We start from the raw sequence: 7,905 nt of genomic DNA on the forward strand, positions 1-7,905 counted from the left end.
CTGATTCAGTTCTGTTTCCTTGAACACTTTAATAGAATATGACAAGTGTCCCAGAAAAATATGGTAGTACAAAACATCAATGAAATCCTTTCGGTTCTTGAATAGCTTAGCTCAGTTGCATATTTTCCATCCTATTCATTATAGCAGAAATATTGTATCAATACATTTGCAGCTGGTATATTACTGTAGAATTTTGGTCACAAATTTTCCTCAACCCTGATGTCTATATTGCTTGATTTAATCTGAGTAACTTGGAAGTAATTTAGCTTCTCTGAGTTTTATTGTATTTATTTTGTTTGCTTTATTTGTTTGCTTTCATCAAAGGTAAGTACATTGGTATTTCAATTCCTAGAGAGAAATATTTTGTTTGGTATATACTTTACTGTCCAAAACAAGAAATAAACAGATATTTTGAATTTTAATGAATTCTGAGAGTGTCATGAGTTAAATTGACTCTAAGAATGCCCATAGTAATGTTAGGAAGTCATATTTTTCATGTCTTTTCTGTATGTTATTTCCCTTTTTGGATATCAAAACAGTTATTCTTCCCTCAAAGTCTAGTAAACCTGCTTTTTTTCATGGATCTATGTCCTTCATTTTCATTATTTCTAGTGTTACTGCAAAATATACTCTTCAATAATTTATTTCAATAAATTATTTAAATTAATGTATTTATTTTATTATTTATTAATTTATTCAATAATGTATTTAGCATTACTTGATCTAGCCCTCATACCAACATTACCAATTAATAAAGGATAGATAGTTGAAAACACAGTCGTCATGTCTGCATTTTGCCAGCGCCATAGACTCACTCTATTCTTAAAATAGATGTGCACCAAGCTGTGAAAAATCATGGATAAACTGGCTGAATAATTGAAAAGGACAATCTCAGGAAGAGAGGGTGAACCAAATTTCAAGCCCTGCCAAACATCATCCCAGCTGTACCTACCACCTATGACAGTTGCTTAGCGATAGGCTTAACTTCACCACTCAGCCAGTAATCTTTGCAGTGACACCAAATTGACAAAAACTCCAGGTACTCCAATATTTGGGCTAACATCTCCAGGACATTTTTTGGAGTGAGTGCGGGCATCTCCCTATTCCCACTGTCTCATAATTCTGGAAAGCCTGGTAGCTAAAACACCCACAAAGCTTCAATATTACTACAGAGCTTAGAATTCCTGGAATGCACATATGCAGCCATGCAACAATTCCATTTTTTTCAATCCTGTCATCCCAATAGAACATGCCAATTTAGGCATCAATATGTATTAAAAAGTTACCTAATTTTTAGAAAACAAAAACAAATAATAGAAAATTAACTGTCAACAAATTGCTTAGCAAACCTGACAATGACTTAATAATTGCCACATTGCTACATAAATTAATTTTCAAATTTATTGTATTACTGTACTTTTAAAACTAATTTTATTTCCACTTACCTGTAAATAGACAATATAAAATATGTTACTTTATGTCTTCTAGGGATGGGAATTCAGAATTCAGAAAAAATGAGGAGTGGACTTTTACATTGGTGGTAGGGTTGTTCTTGGAACAAATGTATTATGAGCAACTGTGTAATACATAGTTTTTAAATAAAGTAATTTATTTAAATGATAATTATAATCATATACCACTGAAGTTAAAGTCCTAAGGTAGCATATGAAATGTGTTATATACTTTAAGTTTGTATGAATATGTTAAAATTTCATTTACAGCAAACAAATATATCAGTTTTTAATATTTTAAATGTCACTAACCATACAGGAATGTTTTAAACATATATTTACATAAGTAAACTGCTACTAAGAATATGGTATGGTATAGCAGAAAGCCCAGAAAATTTGCATTAAAATGTATGTGGTTTTTAGTGCTCGCTTCAGCAGCACATATACTAAAATTGGAGCGATACAGAGATTAGCATGGCCCCTGTGCAAGGATGACACCTAAATTCGTGAAGTGTTCCGTATTTTTTCTATAATAATGCATCTTAGGGTGTCGAAATATAAAGGTAACCTCCTCTATCACTTTTTTCTTTAACTACTTTTTTTAAATTCAGTTTTAGTTTTTCTTCTATTATTTATATATACATATACATATACATATTTTCTTTAGCCTCACCGGTTTTCGTTCCGCTTGTTTCAAAATCGAGAAGAAAAAGTCTTTCCTGGGATAAAGTCTTAGGCCAAAACAAGAGCACAGAGATTGTGTAGCCTGTCATCCTTACCCCCAAATGCATCAGCAATATAATATGTCACCATACACTTTTGTAATGGCACAGTAAGAAAGGAGAAATCTTATGCACAGAAACAAGATCTTATCTTCTAGGGATAAGAACTCATACTTTTTATGATACAGGGGTGCCTACCACCCTGAACATGTGTCATGTGGACACAACTCAGTCTCCATAAGATTAGACAGTGTTTGTCCAACTCCGAACCCCAGATCCCAAACGCAGAACTGGTATAGTTCCCTACAGCAACAACACCAGTAACCAATCTCCCCTGGGAAATTTCTAACACCACTCTGGCACCAACTTGTGCCAGTTCGGATATGAAACCCCGACAACGAGGAAACGACATCAACTTAATCTAAGAGCAGGTTGTCCTGTCAAATCACCTAACGGTAAGATGAAATCAGAAAACATGTTGCCCTTTGATCTGTGCAAAAACCAAGAGTGCTAGCTACAGAAGGCTGACTTTGGCACAGCTTATAATGGGATAAGAAAAACCCTACCCTAGGCTTTAGCCTAGAACTTGTACAAAAAAATTAAGATCTCTAATTACAGAGGTCTGACTGTGACAACTGCGATTAAGCAGAACTTCTAAAACCATAATGAAGACTATCCTAGGCTTCGGCCTAGGATCTGAGCAAAAAACCAAGTTCACTTATTACAGAAGACTGACTACATCAATGATGGAACAGAAATGCTAGAACCATAAAGACTCTGTCCTAGACCTTGTCTTATGACCTGTGCAAACACCAAGGTCTCTAGCTACATAGGCCTGATTTTATCATCCATAACTGAGCAGGAAGTTTCCTGGCACCACAAAAGTTCTTTTTTTTTTTTTTTTTCACAAAAGATCTTAGGGTATGGTAATGATCATGTACGGAGTAATTCCCATGGAAGTATGCTTCAAGGGCGGAGAACCCTGGATCAAGGGAATTTCCTTTCTTATTTCCCTAATACTTACTGTGCCTATGCAAAAAAAAAGGGGGGGGGAGGGCACAAAACCTTGCCATACCAGCACTCCATTTTTTCCTTTCTTTTCCTTTTTTTTTTTTTTTTTTTTGCCTTTTCTCCTTTTTCCCCCTTTCATTTTCACTCTGGGGATATTGGTGATATTTTTTTTGCTGCTGGGTGCTTTTTATTTTTTTTGATAGTTACTGTCTTATTTTTTTTAAATTGTTGATTTTTATTTTTGCTTTGGTTTTTGTTTTTGGTCTTCTTCCAGAAGAACCACACAACTTGAATCATCTTGTTCTGCCACATAATTGAGGGATAAAATAAAAATAAATGGTACCAGGACCAAACAGCTGTACGAACACTGAGTGGAATTAAAAAATGTTCAGACTTAAACACCAAACCTAAAGCCAACAGAATCGATACCCTATCTACAACAAGCTATACATAGAGGGGAATAGTTATACTAGCACTGCGGGGGGGGGGGGGGAGGCAGAAAAGGGAGATATGGGACACATGCTGGGAAAAGGGGTGGAGGGAGGACAACCCCGGTGGTGGGAATGGTCCTGATTCATTGTCACTATTACCTTAAATATTACCGAAAAAGATTTGTTACTCACTTTTTGGTTACAATAAAAATTATAAACAATAAGTTAATTTTGGATGAAAAAATCAAACTAAACCAAATGTATGTGGTTTTTAATATCAGCTTTATCACTTTCTGGCTAATTTTCCATTCAGAAATTGCATTGATGTGAACAGGATTTATTTTATGAAAACTGACAATAATGATATGCATCAGTAGGTCTGTTAGGAAGTTAAGAGGAATATAGGTAAATGCCTTACACATTTAAGGATTAAATAAATGTAATTACTAATATATTACTAATATTTTATATTTTTTTACTTTCTGTTCAGAGTCTTACCTTTCCACTGAAATTATATTAAATAACCTTGTTAGACTTTTCAATTATATTTATACATCATTGCCCATAAATATATTTATAAGTGTACAAAGAAAAGGAACATCAGAGGGATGAAGATTTGTTACTGTAAAGAATAAAGGCAGATGAGTGTACTTATAGTGCTAAAAATTAAGTCTTAAATATGGTGTTTTTTATTTCCAAACATCTAAATAGTAACATACTTGTGGTGAAAAAGGCAAAACATAAATAATTGCACATATATTTCAAGAACATTGCTGTTTTTGTGGCAAGTTAAGTTTTAGAAACAAAATGCAAAAACTATTTCTAACAGTGTTTCCAAGCATGAGTAATTTTCCTTATAGGCTGCCATTTTATTTATTTTTGAGATAATATATATAGAATATATATTAGTATTCAAATTTTAAGTTGATTGAGATTATGTGGTTTACAATACTGTTAATTATGGTTTCTTATGCATTTAATTTCAATGCCATACCCATCACCAATGATTATATCCCTTTCCCAAGGACTCCAACTCCCTCTCAAATTCAAAACACCTTTACCACAAAAAAGACAATTGATTGCATTAGTTCTCCAATTATGTTGCCTCTGGCCCTAAGTTACTACTTTCCTGTATATCGAAGTCCCACATAAAATAGATATCTATTCTGTTCCCTCTTTACTCAGTATAATATCCTTGAGTTTCCTTCATATTGCTGCATATTGCATTATTTTTCTTAGAGCTTCATATGTATTGAATTTATATGTATTGAATTAATATTCATTGTATGTATAGACCATAATTCTTGATCCATTTATTCATTGTTGGACATTTAGGTACTTTCCATATTATGGCTACTGTACTAAGTAAAGCAATAAACATTGATGTGAATAAATCCTCTTGAGTTAATATTTTTGTGCTTGGGGGATAGATGACAAGAAATGGTATTTTTGGACTGTATAGTAATGCTATTGTTATTTTTTGAGGGATCTCCATATTGCTTTTCATAGAGGTTGGACAAAACAACATTTCCATAGATTGGATGAAAGTTCTTTTCTCACCACAACAACACCAACACTAGCTGTTTCCAAACCTTTTTATATGTCCCATTTTCATGGATGTGAGATTATTTCACTGTTGTTTTGATTTGTGTTTTTCTAATCATGAATAATGATAAGCACTTTTTTTTTAATATTTCTGCTGGCCATACATATGTTTTCTTATTTTTCTTTTGCCACATCTGGTATCATTCAGAGTTTATTTCCAGGATTTGTGCTCAGAGAACACTCGTGGAAGGGCCTGGGGGATTATTGTGGTGCTGAAGATTAAATCTGGCATCAAGACCAAACAGGTGCAAGACTACTAAGTAGTAGGTTAGATACAGAGGAGACCACATATTCTAGCTGCCCTGGGGGTGAGGGAAGAGGAAATGGGAGGTAAGACAAAAATGGAGGTGTAGGGAGGACAATTTGGTGATGGGAATCTTCCCTGATTTTATGTAAATATGTACCTAAAATATTATTGTCAATATGTAAGCCACTATGATCAAAATAAAAATTATATTTAAAAAAAATCTGGCCTAGCCACATGCAAAGATAGTGCTTTATTCATTGTACCAGTGCTTTGATGCCTAGTATCCATATGTTTTCTTTAGGTAAGTGTTAGTCAGTTCATCTTCTTGGCCCATTTATGAATTGGTTCATGAATTTTTTGTTGTTGAGTTTTGTAAGTGTTTTTATTGATTTTGGATATCAACTCTGTATCTTATATGCTGTGCAATTTTTTTCTTTACTGTTTAGTAGTGTCTTTTTTTTTTATTAGACCTTGAGTTTCTTTTCTTTTTTTTGTTTTGTTTTGTTTTTGGGTCACACCTAGCAGGGCTCAGGGGTTACTCCTGGCTCTATGCTCAGAAATCCTCCTGGCAGGCTCAGGGGACCATATGGGATGCTGGGATTGCATGAAAGACAAACACCTTACCTCCATGCTATCTCTCCGGCCCCTAGACCTTGAGTTTCTTTTACTGTGCAGAAGCTTTTTAATTTTATGTAGTCCTGTTTTGTTTTGTTTTTACTGTCTTTCCACTGTGGTCATTTTGTTGAAAACTTCTCTGTGGTCAATATTCTAGAGAGTTCTTTTGATGTCTTCAATGTATTTTATGGATAGATTCTGGTTAAATCAGTATTTTTAAAATGGCTTGAGTGCTTTTATATCTGTATTTATCCAGAGTTTCTTTCACTTTTGAAAATAATATTAAGCATTTTTAGTGATTAGCTATGATTTCGTTTCCAGAGAAGATCACACAATCCCTTCTATTATTCTGCATCAGAAATCAAAGTCAAATGATGGTTTCATGTACATTTTTAAATCTTATAAATAATTCATTTGATACATGACTCTGCCCATAATTACTGATACTGCCTGTAGAGACTTTGGGAATTGTCACACTGGATCACACAGAATTAAACTAAAGAACCATTATGTGAACTTTGCATGTGCTGTATTTTTTTTTTTTTTATGATTTGTTCTCATCTCATTTAGTAGTAAATCCTGCTTTTTTTTTTGAGTCACACCCGGTGACACTCAGTGGTTACTCCTGTCTATTAGCTCAGAAATCGCTCCTGTCTTGGGGGACTATATGGGACACCAGGGGATCGAACCATGGTCTGTCCTAGGTCAGAAGCATGCAAGGGAAGAGTCCTACCACTGCACCACTGATCCCTTAAATTCTAGTTTTATGTTTATCAAAAAAGCTAATTTAAATGGACAATATAAAAATGGTTGCAAACAGTGTTGATGAGAATGTAAAAGAGTATAGGATCTCTGCTATACTGTTGGTATGTAAATTGGTGTTGCTTCTATTTAAAACACTATAGAGGGGCCGGAGAGATAGCATGGAGTTAAGGCATTTGCCTTGCATGCAGAAGGTTGATGGTTCTAATTCCGGCATACCATATGATACCCAGAGCCTGCCAGGAGCAATTTCTGAGCATAGAGCCAGAAGTAACCCCTGAGCACCAGATGTGACCCAAAACCCAAACAAAACAAAACAAAACCAACCAACAAACAAAAAACACTATAGAGATTTTTTTTTGTGGTGTGGATGTGGGAAGTAGGAGAAAGAAACTTCATCCACTGTTGATAAGAATATTGATTTGTTAAATTTTTTCTGGGAAAAATGTGGACACATATCTTAAAATTAGGAATTGATCTTCCTCATATGAACTAGTACTTCTACTTCTTGATATATACCACAAGTTTTGAAAAACTGTTCAAAAAAGACATTTACATTTTGGTGTTCATTGCAGCACTATTTACAATAGCCAAATTGTGGTAATAATTTAAATATATAAGATAGGACTGTATTATATTAAAAACATCGTGTTTGAGTCAAGGTACTATCTAATTACTCACACTTTAGAAAATTCAGCTTTCTTGAGAACTGAAGTTGTTACAGAGAACATACAGTAGAAAAGAGATGTTCACTGATGTATCAATTGGGGTATTGGTTGTTCGCTGATTTTCAATACTGATGTAGGAATGAATTACCTATTATAGAAATATCATTTTATTCAGGGGAATAAAATGTCATTTGACTTTTATATTATAGCTTGAGATAGTAGACCCATAAACTTGTAAATTTTCATTTTGTTTGCTTACAAGTTACAGGTATCAGCGTTGTCTAGGATTTTTTTTTTTTTTGGGGGAGGGAAGGCACACCTGGCAGTGCTCCTGGGTTACTCCTGACTTTGTGCTCAGAATCACTCCTGGCAGGCACTGGGGGACCATATGGA

The 7,905-nt window shown here is 34.2% G+C and overlaps 1 non-coding gene across 1 annotated transcript; it reads left to right on the forward strand.

The window, feature by feature from the left end:
* Nucleotides 1–1,873: 1,873 nt before the first annotated feature.
* LOC126027483 (U6 spliceosomal RNA) lies at nucleotides 1,874–1,977 on the forward strand. Its single transcript, XR_007502276.1, has one exon. It is a non-coding gene; the product is annotated as a U6 spliceosomal RNA (small nuclear RNA).
* The last annotated feature ends 5,928 nt before the right edge of the window (nucleotides 1,978–7,905 follow it).

The sequence above is a fragment of the Suncus etruscus genome, chromosome 1 (genome assembly GCF_024139225.1).
Source record: "Suncus etruscus isolate mSunEtr1 chromosome 1, mSunEtr1.pri.cur, whole genome shotgun sequence".
Taxonomy (NCBI): Eukaryota; Metazoa; Chordata; class Mammalia; order Eulipotyphla; family Soricidae; genus Suncus; species Suncus etruscus.